Source organism: Dama dama, chromosome 21 (genome assembly GCF_033118175.1).
Source record: "Dama dama isolate Ldn47 chromosome 21, ASM3311817v1, whole genome shotgun sequence".
NCBI classification, from domain to species: domain Eukaryota; kingdom Metazoa; phylum Chordata; class Mammalia; order Artiodactyla; family Cervidae; genus Dama; species Dama dama.
The window spans coordinates 32,254,008-32,272,047 of NC_083701.1; the positions used below are offsets into that span (position 1 = coordinate 32,254,008).

The 18,040-nt window shown below is 37.8% G+C and overlaps 1 pseudogene; it reads left to right on the forward strand.

Moving 5' to 3' along the window:
* The first annotated feature begins 245 nt into the window (after positions 1–245).
* Positions 246–2,811, forward strand: LOC133042202 (tRNA (guanine(6)-N2)-methyltransferase THUMP3-like; annotated as a pseudogene).
* Positions 2,812–18,040: the final 15,229 nt, after the last annotated feature.

Here is an 18,040-nt window from a genome sequence, read left to right on the forward strand (position 1 = left end):
GTTAAAGTTAATCCAAAAATCTCTGTGGTGGATATATTGGCATTTTACTCTAAAATTCAGTTTTGCTATATATTTCAAAAGTTTGATTAAAATTTTTTTTCAAAATCTCAAGTGCTATAGTCAACATCTTTAGAGAAAAGAGAAAGCATAGCATTTGGGTACCTTGGGCCTGCAGGAATGACAGGGCTGGAAGGGTCTGTGCTGGTGGCTAAGACTATACAAGGGATCTTAGAAGCATGGCCAACATGTATGACATTCGAAAAGCCACTAACCAACTCCTGGATGTGAACTTTCATGGAAATCAGAGACCTATTCAAGCAACAGAAAATGGTTTCAGAAATGAGTGTGAGTCTCTCCAAGTCACTATTAGAGCCAATAGCAAGGAGAGATAAGAAAGCCTTCCTCAGTGATCAGTGCAAAGAAATAGAGGAAAACAATAGAATGGGAAAGACTAGAGATCTCTTCAAGAAAATTAAGAGATACCAAGGGAACATTTCACTCAAAGATGGGTTCGATAAAGGACAGAAATGTTATGGACCTAACAGAAGCAGAAGATATTAAGAAGAGGTAGCAAGAATACACAGAAGAACTGTACAAAAAAGATCTTCACGATCCAGATAATCACAATAGTGTGATCACTTACCTAGAGCCAGACATCTTGGAATGTGAAGTCAAGTGGGCCTTAGGAAGCATCACTACAAACAAAGCTAGTGGAGGTGATGGAATTCCAGTTGAGCTATTTCAAATCCTGAAAGATGATGCTGGGAAAGTGCTGCACTCAATATGCCAGCAAATTTGGAAAACTCAGCAGTGGCCACAGGACTGGAAAAGGCCAGTTTTCATTCCAGTCCCAAAGAAAGGCAATGCCAAAGAATGCTCAAACTACCGCACAGTTGCACTCATCTCACATACTAGTAAAGTAACGCTCAAAGTTCTCCAAGCCAGGCCTCAGCAATACGCGAACCATGAACATCCAGATGTTCAAGCTGGCTTTAGAAAAGGCAGAGGAACTAGAGATCAAATTGCCAACATCCACTGGATCATCAAAAAAGCAAGAGAGTTCCAGAAAAACATCTATTTCTGCTTTATTGACTATGCTAAAGCCTTTGACTGTGTGGATCACAATAAACTGTGGAAAATCCTGAAGGAGATGAGAATACCAGACCATCTGACCTGCCTCTTGAGAAACCTGTACGCAAGTCAGGAAGCAACAGTTAGAACTGGACATGGAACAACAGACTGGTTCCAAATAGGAAAAGGAGTACATCAAGGCTGTATATTGTCACCCTGCTTATTTAACTTATATGCAGAGTACATCATGAGAAATGCTGGGCTGGATGAAGCACAGCTGGAATCAAGATTGCCGGGAGAAATATCAATAACCTCAGATATGCAGATAACACCACCCTTATGGCAGAAAGTGAAGAAGAACTAAAGAGCCTCTTGATGAAAGGGAAAGAGGGGAGTGAAAAAGTTGGCTTAAAGCTCAACATTCAGAAAACTAAGATCATGGCATCTGGTCCCATCACTTCATGGCAAATAGATGGGGAAACAGTGGCTGACTTTAGTTTTCTGGGGGCTCCAAAGTCACTGCAGATGGTGATTGCAGCCATGAAATTAAAAGACACTGACTCCTTGGAAGGAAAGTTATGACCAACCTAGACAGCATATTAAAAAGCAGAGACATTACTTTGTCAACAAAGCTCCATCTAGTCAAAGCTATGGTTTTTCCAGTAATCATGTATGGATGTGAGAGTTGGACTATAAAGAAAGATGAGCACCGAAGAACGATGCTTTTGAACTGTGGTGTTGGAGAAGACTCTTGAAAGTCCCTTGGACTGCAAGGAGATCCAACCAGTCCATCCTAAAGGACATCAATCCTGAGTGTTCATTGGAAGGACTGATGTTGAAGCTGAAACTCTAATGCTTTGGCCACCTGATGCAAAGAGCTGATTTATTTGAAAAGACCCTGATGCTGGGAAAGATTGAGAGCAGGAGGAGAAGGGGATGCCAGAGGATGAGATGGTTTGATGGCATCACCGATTCAATGGACACGAGTTTGTGTAGACTCTGGGAGTTGGTGATGGACAGGGAGGCCTGGCGTGCTGCCGTTCATGGTGTTGCAAAGAGTCGGACATGACTGAGCATCTGAACTGAACTGAAATGTACTAACTGGTTTTGAACAAACAGGGGCAGATAAAAGTGAGAGAGAAATTCAGGTCATCATGCAAAATCAGCCAAGACCAGAGAAGATGCATTTTGATATTTCAGTGGAAAGTCTGGTTCAGGTTCATTGTCTGAGATCAGTTGATAACTTACTTGTGGTGGTTCAGGAGTTTAAAGATCTAGTTCAAAGGTTTTTAAAAAAGGAAATTCTAAAGCATTTTGAAGAATTGACTGGGAAACGCCTGCACTCAGACCTTTTGAAAGTAGGGAAAGTTGCCACCTGTTTAAAGGGGGAAAAAAAGTGCAAAAAGATAAATCAGAATTCAAGTAAAAGGAAGATCAGTAATCGACGAGGAGACAAGATATAGTTGAGAAATATGTTAAAAGCAATTCACTAACAATGCCATAGATTCATATCTTAGACTAGTATGAAAACCCAGCCATCAAAGAGGAGATGCCAACAATAGTAGGTGATGATTTGGCACCTTGCAAATATGAGACTGATGGAAGTTCAAAAGAAGAAATTGATTCTCAACGACTGAGTTTAGAGTCCCATCCAACACAGGAGGAGGGAAACATAGCTTTACCTCAATGCAACCACAAAAGATTTTGTTCAAGATTATTTTAAGTTTGGGAAGGTCATAGGCACACTGCTATATTTAAAGTAGATAACCAACAAAATCCTATTGTATAGCACATGGAACTCTGCTCAGTGATATGTGCCAGCCTGGGTGGGAGGCAGGTTTGGGGGGAGAATGTTATTTTTGTTCAGTCACTCAGTTGTGTCCGACTCTTTGTGACCCCGTGGACTGCAGCACGTCAGGCTTCCTTCTACTTCATCATTTCCCGGAATTTGCTGAAACTCATGTCCATTGAGCCAGTGACACCACTCAAGTATCTATTCCTCTGTCATCCCTCAATCTGTTCCACCCTCAGAGTCTTTTCAAATGAGTCAGGTCTTTGCATCAGGTGGCCAAAATAATTGAAGCTTCAGCTTCAGCATTAGTCCTTCCAGTGAATATTCAGGGTTGATTTCCTTTAGGACTGACTAGGGTAGAATGGATACATCTATATGTATGGCTGGTTCCCTTTACTGTTCACGTGAAACTATGACAACATTGTTAATTGGCTACACCCCAATACAAAATGTTTTTGGCATTTAAAAATAAATTTTTAAAAAAAAGAAAAAAAGATTATTTTAAGTGGAAGCCTGACAATCGATTTTGCTGTGGAGGTTCTTTTGAATATTCATGATAATGAAATCACCATGGGTTTTGCATTGAGAGGCATCTCCACCAAAGAAATATCACACATTTTGAATCTACAGCTCTCAGCTTTTCTCTTGCCAGTGGATGCTCAGGCTGTGTTCCCCACACCCTCCTGATATAATAGTTGATCCAATGTGTGGAAGAAGGGCAGAAACAAGAGACAGGGCTACTGAATGATCTCACTGTTATTATACTGTTCATAATAATAAATAGTAGTTCAGTGGCTGTGATGAGAGCAGCATGTGCGTGAGTGAAAGTCGCTCAGTTGTGTCCAACTCTTTGTGACCCCATGGACTGTATAATCCATGGAATTCTCCAGGCCAGAATACTGGAGTGGATAGCCTTTCCCTTCTCCAAGGGATCTTCCCAACCCAGGGATGGAACACAGGTCTCCATACATCTCATTTTGGGGATCAAGAGCCAAATTAAATAAGGCAGACTGAAGAAACAAACATAAAATGAAGAATGCAAACTACCCTGTGGCTTGCCCAAAGATACTGTTCAATGGGATATTTGCAATCTTCCATTGACAACTCTCTCTGTTAATACATTGTAAAAATATGTCATTTTGAAAAAGGATGGGTTCCTTCAGAACCTTTATTCAGCTTGTCTACACTACACAAATGAGTGGAAGGTACATCAGAAATAAATATATATAAGGCATTGATTGAAGCCAGGGAAGCAAAAAGTTATACAAGGAAATGTTTCCTTCACCAATGACTACATGGTTCAGCTGTGATTATTACATGACAGTATTAATATCAAATTGAATTATTATTAACCAAAAATGACTAGATGAATGGAGGAATGGGTACAGAAGAAAATGAAGTCCTCAAGTCAAAAAGCAATAATATGCATTATAATTTAGGAATATAATAGTAAATATAAGAAGAAAGTGACTTGAACATCTTCTCTCTTGGAAACACAAGTCAGTCAGAGGTGAAGAAGAGATCAGAAGACAGCTTTTTGAACAATTTATTGTAAGTCATATAAAGTTATTTGACTTTCTGATAAACAGATGGGAAAATAAAATTTAATTTGTAGCAATATTATAGAATGCTATCACTCCAATGACTCTTTGCTGAGAAAATTCATCCCTGTAGCTCAAATTCTTATTATAAAATATAAGAATCTTAATGTTTCTCTCCATGGGAACTGGCTATGGAGGCGTTAAACTTATTAACCAGAAATTTATGAGTATAAACTTTAGTGAGGCAATGCACATTTTCCAATGAATTTATGTATTTATTTTTTGGTGTATAAGAAAACTTAGTGATGTTTTCTAGAGCTCTCTGCACGCAGGAAATTTACCAAGAGTACTGGAAATATGAATAATACAAAAATAAGAGAAATTTTTTGGGAATATTGAATTTCCTTAGAAGAAATAATCGTAAAACTTCCTTTATTGTGTTCTGTATAGAGCTAACAAAATATGTCATGGACATAAGCCATTACTGGATTGATTTCCATCAAACACAGCTTTGAGCAGGTCACCCCAAGCTCAGAAACATCACTTCTGCCTTATCACCTACAAAATAAAGCCTGAATTTCTTACATTGACATTTAATGTTTTCTGTGCTCTACCCATAAAACATATTTTCTAGGTAATTTACTGCTGTTCTCCTTTGTGTACCCTTCAGTAGAGTCAAAATGAGATTCCAATAGTTCTTCATATTTATTTATTGTCTCCATGACTTTTTTTGTTTTTTGTTTGCTGTTGACTGCTTAGTAACCTCTTCCCTCATTTCTAAAATTTGAATTTAAATTTCACAATTTGTATAGAAATACAAAAAAACCTCGAATAGCCAAAGCAATCTTGAGAAAGAAGAATGGAACTGGAGGAATCAACCTGCCTGACTTCAGGCTCTACTACAAAGCCACAGTCATCAAGACAGTATGGTACTGGCACAAAGACAGAAATATAGATCAAAGGAACAGAATAGAAAGCCCAGAGATGAATCCACGGACCTATGGACACCTTATCTCTGACAAAGGAGGCAAGGATATACAATGGAAAAAAGACAAACTCTTTAACAAGTGGTGCTGGGAAAGCTGGTCAACCACTTGTAAAAGAATGAAACTAGAACACTTTCGAACACCATACACAAAAATAAACTCAAAATGGATTAAAGATCTAAATGTAAGGCCAGAAACTATAAAACTCCTAGAGGAGGACATAGGCAAAACACTCTCTGACATAAATCACAGCAGGATCCTCTATGACCCACCTCCCAGAATATTGGAAATAAAAACAAAAATAAACAAATGGGACCTAATTAAACTTAAAAGCTTTTGCACAACAAAGGAAACTATAAGCAAGGTGAAAAGACAGCCTTCAGATTGGGAGAAAATAATAGGAAACGAAGCAGCAGACAAAGGATTAATCTCAAAAATATACAAGCAACTCCTACAGCTCAATTCTGGAAAAATAAATGACCCAATCAAGAAATGGGCCAAAGAACTAAACAGACATTTCTCCAGAGAAGACATACAGATGGCTAACAAACACATGAAAAGATGCTCCACATCACTCATTATCAGAGAAATGCAAATCAAAACCACAATGAGGTACCGTTCCACGCCAGTCAGGATGGCTGCTATCCAAAAGTCTACAAGCAATAAATGCTGGAGAGGGTGTGGAGAAAAGGGAACCCTCTTACACTGTTGGTGGGAATGCAAACTAGTACAGCCACTATGGAGAACAGTGTGGAGATTCCTTAAAAAACTGGAAATAGAACTGCCATATGACCCAGCAATCCCACTTCTGGGCATACACACCGAGGAAACCAGATCTGAAAGAGACACGTGCACCCCAATGTTCATCGCAGCACTGTTTATAATAGCCAGGACATGGAAGCAACCTAGATGCCCATCAGCAGACAAATGGATAAGGAAGCTGTGGTACCTATACACCATGGAATATTACTCAGCCATTAAAAAGAATTCATTTGAATCAGTTCTAATGAGATGGATGAAACTGGAGCCCATTATACAGAGTGAAGTAAGCCAGAAAGATAAAGACCAATACAGTATACTAACGCATATATATGGAATTTAAAAAGATGGTAATGATAACCCTATATGCAAAACAGAAAAAGAGACACAGGTGTACAGAACAGACTTTTGGACTCTGTGGGAGAAGGCGAGGGTGGGATGTTCTGAGAGAACAGCATTGAAACAAGTATACTGTCAAGGGTGAAACAGGTCACCAGCCCAGGTTGGATGCATGAGACAAGTGCTCAGGGCTGGTGCACTGGGAAGACCCAGAGGGATAGGATGGGGAGGGAGGCAGGAGGGGGGATCGGGATGGGGAACACATGTAAATCCATGGCTGATTCATGTCAATGTATGGCAAAAACCACTACAATATTGTAAAGTAATTAGCCTCCTACTAATAAAAATAAATGAAAAAAAATAAAAAATAAATAAAATTTGAGTTTAAAAATTACTATTTTACCTTAAAATTATTTATGTATTTAAATTTGCATGGTTTAATTTAGTGTAAATATATGTTTGCAATTATTTATCTTAAACATTCTTTTCTTCAGAATTAAAAATAAATTCTTCTACCCGAAAAATGAAGTCTTCGTTAACCTTACATCTTTTTTTTTTCTAGCTATTATCTGATCTACATTCTGTCTTTTAAGGTTATGTTTCTTGAAAGGACTTAAAGATGTATTTTAGGTTTAATTAGGTCTTTGACTACTTTGTTGCTGTTGTTGTTTAGTCGCTCAGTCGTGTCTGACTCTTTGCGACCCTCTGGACTATAGCCCGCTGGCCTCCTCTGTCCGTGGGATTTTCTAGACAAGAATACTGAAGGTGGTTGCCATTTCCTTCTCCAAGGGATCTTTCTGACTCAGGGATCAAATCTGGGTCTCCTGAATGTCTCGTGCACTGCAGGCAGATTCTTTCACCACTGAGCAAATGGGGAAGCCCACCAAAGGAATGTCAGTGGAGTTCCAGAAAGTTACAGAGATCACTTACCTCATGGAGGTAAGTAAGAAATCAGAGAAAGCAAATGGAGATCTTTGTAGGCTACTTGTTAGCAAACCTTTTTTTTTAAATTTATATGTACTCCCTAATATACTAATATATTATGAAAAAGAAGGAAATTCTGCTGTTTGCAACAACATGAATGGACCTTAAGGGCATTATGCTAAGTGAAGTAAGCCAGACACAGAAAGATAAATACTGCTTAAAGATAAATACTGTTTTGATGTCACCTATATGTTGAATGTAAAAAGAAAGTCAGACTCATAGAAACAGAAGTATAAGGGTGGTTGCCAGAGTCAGGGGGGTGGGACAAATAGAAGTTGGTGAAAGATAAAGTCTGATCTAATGTAAATTATGATAGTAGGCTTTGCTGGTGCCTCACACTGGTAAAGAATCTTCCTGCCAATGCAGGAGATGCAGGTTCAGTCCCTGGGTTGGGAAGATCCTCTGGAGAAGGAAATAGCAACCCACTCAGTTTTCTTGCCTGAGAACTCTCATGGACAGAGGAACTTAGTTGGCTACAGTTCATGGGATCGCAAAGAGTTGGACACGACTGAGCACAGGAGAGTATGGTATGACTACTAAGTGTAATAAACATGTTGTGACTTGTGTATGGCCTGAAAAGGGTGGTCAGAGGATAAAGACCACACATGACATAAGAGCAGGATAAAAGGTGTGTCATACAGACTTGGTCCTAATTTTCCATTCCTGTGCAGAGTCAAATCCTGAGACATTGTTTCTCATACCCTGAACATCTTCATACACTAAAAGTGACTACTCTAGACAAAGAAAAAGCTTTTGGAAATTGTTTCTTTTTTTTTTTTTTTTTTTGCTCAGAATGCCTCTTTAATCCTAAAAACAGCTGAAGGGCCTATTTAACATCCTTTCTCCTAACCTGTATAACCACTTGGCTGGCCCACAATGGGCAACAATTATTTTGCTTGTATTATGGAGCACAGAGAGGCTTCTAGGTAAAATCCATTTATCATTAGTATCATTAAAGTTGAGAAGTAGTGCTATCATGCTGCCAACATTAGATTGTCCATGCTGGCAATTTTAGGGGAGATCATTTTTTAAAAAATATTCAGAGGTAGTACAAAAATAAATGTCTAATATTTATTCCTCCATATATCACATGATTACATAGCACACACTGTACATCAGATACAGTTCTAAGTATTTTTATAAGTAGTAACTGATTGACATTTTATACCAGTCATACAAGTCAGATTCTATGATTTACATCCTTGTCCTATAGATGAAGAAATTGTGATTCAGAAAGGTGAAGTACATTGTCCAAGGTCACACAGCTAGTAAGAAACTAGTTGAGATTCAACCTCAGATAAGCTGCAGATTCCCGTGTGTGGCAGCATAGTAACTAATGAATACACGTGGAGAGAGTTTAATAGCTCATTGTAGTGGCTAATTTGATTGCACTTACTTCCTTTATGGTATCCAACATCTGGGGTGTGTTTAAAGATTGCTCAGGTGCTGAAAACGCTGTCAGGCATTTAAAGGTCTGGCAGTACAGATAGCTTGAAAACCCTCCAGCTACAAACACCAAGGATTGCTCAATAAATTATAACTAACATCCTTATAAATGCATGGCTGAACTGCTAAGAAAGGGAAATTGCCTTGGGCCAGAAATGAAGAAGGAACTGAAAATCAGGACAGTGAACTGGCGAGCTGACACTGACTGCCTGGAGGTATTTATCACTTTTAATATAGGGGCTTGAATTTAATACCAATGTAGGGAGAGTTGGAACGGAGACCCACACCTTTTATAGGATTACCCCTGTGGTATGAGTGAGAATTCAGGGAAAGGGACTCTCAAAAGTTGTGGGAAGGACTATAAATTTATACAGCCGCTTTGGAGAGTAATGTAACCATGTCCCATGAATTCAAATATGTGTATCCTTATGACCAAGCAATTTCTTTCCTAGGTTTATGCCCTGGAGAAATTTTAGGCTATGGAAAAAATCAGACATGGACAAGAATTTTATTGTAACATTGTTTGCATCAGTAAAAACTTAGAATGGGGTAGTGGATAAATGAATTATGCTATATTCATACCACAGAATACACAGAGCAGTGAAAATCATTGTCCTGTAAACACACATCATCAGGGATAATTCTCAATAGCTTCACTTTGGTGAAAAAGAAAGACAAGTTGCAGAATATTCGCAGCATTAAGACTTAAGTGCTGAAAGGTAGAAAATCAGAATTTTAAAAATAGTAATTCTTTTTTTTAATATTTTATTTATTTGGCTGTGTTGGTCTTTGTTGCAGTGTATGAGATCTTTAGTTGTGGCATGCAAACTCTTAGCTGTGGCTTGTGCAATCTACTTCCCTGATCAGAGATAGAACCCAGGCCACCTGAACTGGGAGCATGGAGTCTTAGTCACTCAACCACCAAGGAATTCCCTAAAAATTGTGATTCTTAACCTCCAGAAGGAAAGAAACCAAAAAGGACTTCTAATTATCCTTCTCCAACAGGAAAGCTCCATCAGTACTTCAGATGAGGTGGCAGCTACCCTCCAGATAGACTCTCAAAACAGGTCCCAGAGCCCAGTGAGAAAGAAATGGTTCTGCTGGATATTTTCTACTTAAATGAACATATGCATATTCTCGTCTATTGCATCAAAAAGCAAAGCAGCTCAATATAGCTGTAATTCTTCTTTTTCCCTATGCTGCATCTTTGCCTCTCTCTGGCCTGGTCAAGTGTCTCCTCTTTCCTGAATCCACACAGATGCTTGAAGTCTCAAACTTAATACAAAGTGATTTAATTCCCTTTGGTTTTTAAACCTGCAGTTTTAGCCCATCATGCTGCTCATCAAATAAAGGATCTGTTTATAACTGTGAGTGTTGCTTTATAATCACCTTTTTTTTTCCATCACACACAAATGAACGAAAACAAGAATCCAAGAAGACCCCAGGACATAATATAACAATTACTGCTAATTCCTTAAAAACATCTTTATTGAAAGAAATTCAATATTCACATAAAACAATTCACCAATTAAAAGTGTACGACTGAATGCTTTTTAGAACATTCAACAGAGTGGGCAACCATCAGCACAATGAATTTTAGAACATTTTTATCACCCCTAAGAGAAATCCCATCAGCAGTCACTCATCATTCATCCACCCTATTTCTGCCTGCACCTTCCCCTGTCCAAGCTCTTCCCCCCAGTTACCTGCCACCTGCTTTCCCACCAGCCCTAGGAGACCACTAATCTACTCTCTGTCCCTGTAGATTTGCCTATTCTGGACATTTCATATCAGTGGGAGCACACAGTAAATATGTGGTGCTTTGTGACTGATTTCTTTGACAAGGTTCATCCATGCTATAGCATGGATTAGTATTGCATCCCTTTGTATTACCAAATCATAAGATAATATATGGACATATAAAATATTATATGAGCGTGTATGTGCTCAGCCACTCAATTGTGTCTGACTCTTTGCAACTCCATGGTCTGTAGCCTGCCAGGCTCCTCCATCCATGGGCTCTCCCAGGCAAGAATACTGGAGTGGGTTGCCACTTCCTCCTTCAGGGGATCTTCCCGACCCAGGGGATGAGCCCAAATCTCCTGCATCTCCTGCAGTGGCAGGCGGTTTCTTTACCACTGAGCCACCAGGGAAGCCCACTGTATGCACATATCACATTTCATTTAATCTTTCATCTGGTAATGAACACTGGGTATTGGGATTATTTTCACTTTTTTGGCTTTTATGAATATTGCCGCTGCAACACTCATGTATAAGTTCCTTTGGTATCATGTGTATTCATACCCAAGTTTATACCTAGGAGTGGAATTGCTGGGTAATATAACTTGATATTTAACCCTTTAAGGGCCTGCCAGGCTATTTTTCAAATTGGCTGCACCATTTTACATACATAGCAGTAATCTGTGAGGGTTCCAAGTTTTGCACAGCTTGCCAACACTTCTTATTGTTTATCTTTGTAACTGTATCATGGCATTCCTTATCTTTTAAGTGGTATCTCATTGTGGTTTTGATCTATATTTTCCTAATGAATAACGGTATTAGGCATGTCTTCATGTACTTATTGACCATCTGTATATATTCTTGGGAGAAATTCTGTGCAGTTCCTTTGTCCATTTTTAATTGGAATATTTGGTATTTTTATTACTGAATTGTAAGAGTTAATCATATATTCTAGGTATGTGTCATCAGATGTATGATTTAAAAATATTTTCTCCCATTCTTTGGGTTGTCTTAACTTTCTTGATGGTAACCTTTGCATCAAAAAGTGTTTGTTTTTGATGACATACAACTTATTTTTGTGTGTGTGTGCTTTTGACAAAATATCTAAGGAAGCATTAATCCAGTATCCTGAAGACATACACCTTTGTTTTCTCATAAAATTTTATAGTGTTAGATCTTATCTTTGAGATCCACTTTGAGTTAGTTTTTGAATGTAGTATGGTAGAAGTCCAGCTTCATTCCTTTGCATGTAGATATTCAGTTATCTCAACACCATTTGATAGAAATATTGATCAACACAATTTGATGAAAATTTTGAATCACTTTGACACTTCTGTCTAATATCAAGTCAACATAAATGTGAGGCTTTATTTCTGGACTCTAGATTTGGTTTCATTCACATCTGTTCTTATGCCAGTACCACACTGTTTTGATTACTGCATAGCTTTCTAATAAGTTTTGAAATAAGGAAGTGTGAGTCTTCCAACTTCACTCTTTTTCAAAACCATTTTGGTTATTCTGGGTCTCTCACATTTCCATATGATTTTAGGATGAGTTTGCCAATTTTTGTAAAGAAGTCAGTTGGAGTTCTGATGGGAATTGTGTTGAATCTGTAGATCAGATGGTGAGTACTGCCATTTTAACAATCTATGAATACAGGGTATTGTTCATTTTATTTAGATTTTCTTTTACTTGTTTCAGCAATGTACTTCTAAGTACTGGCTAGCCTGAGGAGGTACCATCTCTCCCCAGCCAGAAATGTTCTGAAGGTGTTAAACATCAAAGACAAAAACTGATGTCAGTTATATGTGGAAGGTAAAAAATAATACAAATGAATGTATATGCAAAACAGAAACAAAGTCACATGTCTAGAGAACAAACTTGTGATTACCAAAGGGGAGAGGGAAGTAGAGAGGAACAAATTAGGGCTATGGGATTAATAGATATAAACTTCTATATATAAATAAATTAGCAATATACTATATAGCACAGAGAATTTTTACCATTATCTTGTAATAATTTATAATCCTGTATAATCTGCAAAAATACTGAATCACTATGTTGTACACCTAAAACAAACATAATATTGTAAATACTTCCAATAAAAAATAATGAAAAGATGTCAAACATCATAATGTACAGAAAATTTTAAAATGTAAACAATACAAAGTCTAACTTTAGAGCCCATACTTCTAAACATTCTCCAATATTACCTCTTTTATTCTACAGTTAGTGAGACATTACCAAAAAATTATAATGTTACAAGAGATATTACAAACACATACCTCTTCCTACTCTTGAAAAGTATGAGATTGATCAGTTGCCATTACAAGTGCATTCAATGGCATAATTGAATATTGTTCCAAATAGAGGTAGCTATGAAAGTCAGAACATTACCAAAAGAAAAAAAAAGAAGCAATTGAAATGTTGATGGGTAATCAAAGCAATTAAAACAGAAATTGTTCTTGTGTAATGGAATGAAAGAACACATGCTTCCAAATAAGACAGACTTGAATTCAGATTTTGTTTTTCCCACCAACTAGTTGGGTATGTTATTAAACTACTCTGGGCTGTGGTTATGCTGCTGCTGCTGCTGCTAAGTCGCTTCAGTCATGTCCGACTCTGTGCGACCCCACAGACGGCAGCCCACCAGGCTCCCCTGGGATTCTCCAGGCAAGAACACTGGAGTGGGTTGCCATTTCCTTCTCCAATGCATGAAAGTGAAAAGTGAAAGTGAAGTCGTTCAGTCGTGTCTGACTCCTAGCAACCCCATGGACTGCAGCCTACCAGGCTCCTCTGCCCATGGGATTTTCTAGGCAAGAGGACTGGAGCGGGTTGCCATTGTCTTCTCTGGGGCTGTGGTTCTGTCCTTGGTAAAATGCAGTGATAATAGTGGGTGAGGGATTTTCTGGGAGTCCAGCGGTTAGGATGCCACTCTTCCACTTCCAGGGGCATGGGTTGGATTCCTGGTTAGGAACTAAGATCCAGCATGCTGCGCATGGCAAGGCAAAAAGAAAAGAGTAATCGTGGTCACAAAAGTGTAGCTGTGTGTACAGCTGACCAATAATTCAATCTCAAGTTTGACACAAAAGCCAGGTTAACTACCTTTGAGAAAGTTACACTCTGAGGGAGACAGAAATGTCAATGGACACTTAAGCTGTGGCAAGCAGCTCAAATACTGAACAGATACAGAGACCACTTATTTTTGCTTAGAAGCAGACAAGACACATATTTGAAAAATTCAGTCTCACATTTTTTATTTCCTAAAGGTGCTAGCCTGTGAGTGCCTAATTTTAATTTTTCACTGGAGGGAGAATATTTTGAAATTAAATATTAGGAAATGTAAAAGGTTAACCATATTTCTTTGTTCCTAGCTTAAATTCCAAAATAGCCTTAGTGTCATTGCTTTCTTAAGGCAAGTTTTTACATAATGCCACTTTATTAAAGATAATGAAGTGAAAAGGGAGAAATAAATGAGTTTTTTGGATAATATTTTTGGCAAAACAGATCATATGAGTCAGTATATGCTGAGAGTAAGGAATGACCATCCTAAAATGAATGAAATCTTGGGTTCAGTGTCAGAAATTTGATACTAAAATACGCCTAAGAATATGACTGTCAGGGCAAGCATTTACAGACAAAAGGATCTTAAAATACATGTTGGAAAACAGATATTGCAGAAAACATTTGTCATCAATTCTAGTCAATTGGTTTTTACTGATCAACAATTCTGTACTTCTGTTTCAGGCTCACGCTTCAAGATGAAAAACTCCTTTAGAAATGAAAAGAAGAAAAGTTAAGAAATGGCAAATTGAAGAGTAGAGACTCAAGTAAAACACACAAAGGCAAGTCAATGCTGTCATCTTATTGGAATGCTGTGTTTAAATACTTCATAAATATTTAGAAGAATTGTGTATTGAACAAAATCAATGAACTTTATAATACATGAAAAGGAGGATTTAGACATAAATGATTGAGGACCTGATTGTTAGATATGCAACGTGGTTGCCTGGGCTTCCTTTGTGACTCAGATGGTAAAGAATTTGCCTGCAATGCAGGAGACCTGGGTTCCACACCTGGATCGAGAATATCCCCTGGAGAAGAAAATGGCTACCCACTCCAGTATTCTTGCCTGGAGAATCGCATGGACAGAGGAGCCTGGCAGGCTACAGTCCATGGGGCTGCAAAGAGTTGGGCATGACTGAGCGACTAACACAGACACACACACATGATTACCTTATAAAGTATCAGCATTTAATTAATTAATTCTTTCCTTCCTCTGTTCTTCCATCTGTCCACCTATCCATGCATTCATTCGTTCATTTAACTTTTGGTTTTCTAATCCTCCCAAAGTAAGTTTAGCTGCTGTTCTTTATGACCTCATCAGAAATATTTCATGAGCATTACTTGGCATTTACAGGGATGTGTGCTTGAGAAATAGGTCCCGTGTTACTTATTCCTTGATAGCTAGATTGGAGCAATAGCACATCCAGTCCTAGCCACTAGGCAGAGTGCCTGGCTCCCCAGGGTGTACACCAAGTAGAACTGTTTTCCTTTCTAAGTCATCTTTTATTTGCTTTTATTTGCTTAGTCTGCTCTTATTTCCTCCTCCTTTTCAATAAATTCAGTATCATGTTACAGTATTCTGTAGCAGTTTTCATTGTTTAAGCTATGTTTCTTAACAAAGGCTCTCACTACAATGAAAAATCATTTGGAAATTATTTTGGAAATTATCATTTTGGAAATTATAAGCAGAAAGCATGTCAAGGTTAAAGTTTATTGAAAATGAGTATCAGAGATATCTGTGATTTGATATCTGTAAATTTCCATTCCATGATTCATGATGTAATGCAAATATATATTATAAAAAGTTATTGATATAAAGCAGTTTAGATGGTGATTGCTTGTAAACATATTAAAAGCTAAATGGGGAAATTAAAGTGATAGAAATGTTCCCTGAGAAGGCTGGATGGCAGGATTTCACAAGCTGCCAGTATCACTTGAGTTCTCAGTTTAGGAGGTCCAGTGAGTCAATATTATCAGTTCAATCAGTGTCAACATGACTGATTAGCATTATTGGAACTCTCAAGAGACACATATAAGCCAGTTTGCCAAAGTTTTCATTGAGTATGGGACCAGAAATTACATGGATATCTGCTACCCTGGTTACCTCCTTCCTCATATAAACATAGCAGTGAGGTCAAAGCAGCCATCAAAATACCTCTTGGTCCAAACAAATTCAATACAAAGGAAATGACACACGTGGTCAGAGCTTTGGGAGACAATATAGTGATGTTTATGATACTACCTCGGTTCACATATGGGCTTTGCTACTAACTAGCTGGGATCCTGGGCAAGTTGCTTATCCTCTGTGTGTCTCAGTTGCCTCATCTGAATAAAAGGGGATAATAGTAGTAACTACTTCAGGATGTTGTTTGGAGGATGAGATGACCTAGTGCAGTGTAGAAAGTGCTTGTAACAGTACCTGGTACATAAGCCATACTGTATATGTGCTCATCATTTGAATTCATTCTGAGAAGCACTTCAGGCAGAAATGAAGAAAACTAGCTCTCTGTGACTACCCTCTCTTAATGACTCTCTCTTAATGATTCATTTGTGCTGGGTCCTGTAGCTTTTTGTCCTGCTCAGTAGGTGTGGATAATCACCAAAATGTTTCTCTTGGTTCTCCTTTTACCAGGCTTCATGTGGAAACCTTTCATCCCTTATAAATAATTTCTTATGTAGAGTAATCCAATTGAGTAGATAATTTTATATTACACTTTATACTCACCTATGTTGTTTAGTTGCTAAATTTTGTCTGACTCTTTGGATGGTAGCCTGCCAGGCTTCTCTGTCCATGGGATTTCCCAGGCATGAATACTGGAGTAGGTTGCCATTTCACCTTATAGCTCTCTTTATTATTATTATTATAGCTCTCTTTTTGAATTTAGAAGGACTTTTCTTATTTTCTTTAGTTAAGAGACTTTCATATCCTGCCTTACGGCTTTGATTTGCAAGACATTCTTTCTACTTAGGACTTCTTCAGATAACTTGTTTAATACAGCTTATGTGAATTTTGCAAGTCCAAGTCTTAGGGATTTGATAATGCTAGTGGTGGTAATGATGATGACATGATGACAATTAATAAAAATATTAGCACTATCTTTCATGAATCTTTGCTGTGTACCTAGCTCCATATTAATGCTTCCTATATGAGTTCATGAAATACTAATAATAAACTGATGAACTAGGTACTGTTTATCTTCGGTTTATACATGAGGATACTGTGAATAGAGAGGTTAAGTAACTTGCTTGACATCACACAGGTAATAAATGGCAAAGCCTTGATTCTATCCTGGGCTAGAACTCCAAGGTCAGCATTCTCAGTGATGAGGCTGATAGATTCCCAAACAATGCCTCCCCCTCATCCCTGCTTTCAGCTGCATTTGAACCACCAACTAAGAGCAAACAAGAAAACACTCTCTACATTTTCCTGGGGTGATGTTAAAGAGAGAATCAAATTCAAGGGAGACCTAAATGACCCTTCACACATACTAACACAGATATGGGTCCTTAGGCTAATTAAAAACCTAACAATATGTTGAAATCAGTCTTTATAACTGAAAGTATATGGGACTATGTGAAATGATAGTAAATATTCTTGCATTAGCATCAAAATATACCCGGGCATCTTTGGAATTGTTTCCCGAAATCTGTATTTTGAAAGTTTCCATCTATGGAATATCCCATTATGTAATAGTTTCATGTGGTTTAAGCCATAATTATCATTCATTTTTGAACAATTCTGACTTTGAAATCAAAGGACATTTGGAAAGTTCCTCATTCAGGACTATATTCATGTCTCCAGGTCTCTGCTTTATCTCTTCCAGAACCTCTTTCATTTCAGTCTCCGATGCTGCCTCTCCACTTAATAACTCAAAAATTAAAATCCTGCATGATACACTGAGTTCTTTGGAAAAACAGCTGTCTGAGTTTGTTTTAAAGTGGCAAGGTGAGCAAGATACAGGAACAGGGCAAGTATGCTTCAGGCTGGCAGCCTAAATTCAATGTACTGGTATTGGCATAGAACTTCTCTGTCTTCTTATTTAAATATTTAATTAATTTCAGGGGATTACATTGTTTATTTTATTTTTTTTATTTTATTTATTTTTTTTTTATTAGTTGGAGACTAATTACTTCACAACATTTCAGTGGGTTTTGTCATACATTGATATGAATACATTGTTTATACTTCCTAATTAGGCCTATTGGCCTTCACCATTGTTCTCTTGTCTCTAATCAGAAATCATTTGTTTTGGGAGCTATGCAGAGTGGAGTTAGATGAGGGCTTTTAGAACATTCTACAAATTGGATTCTGTATA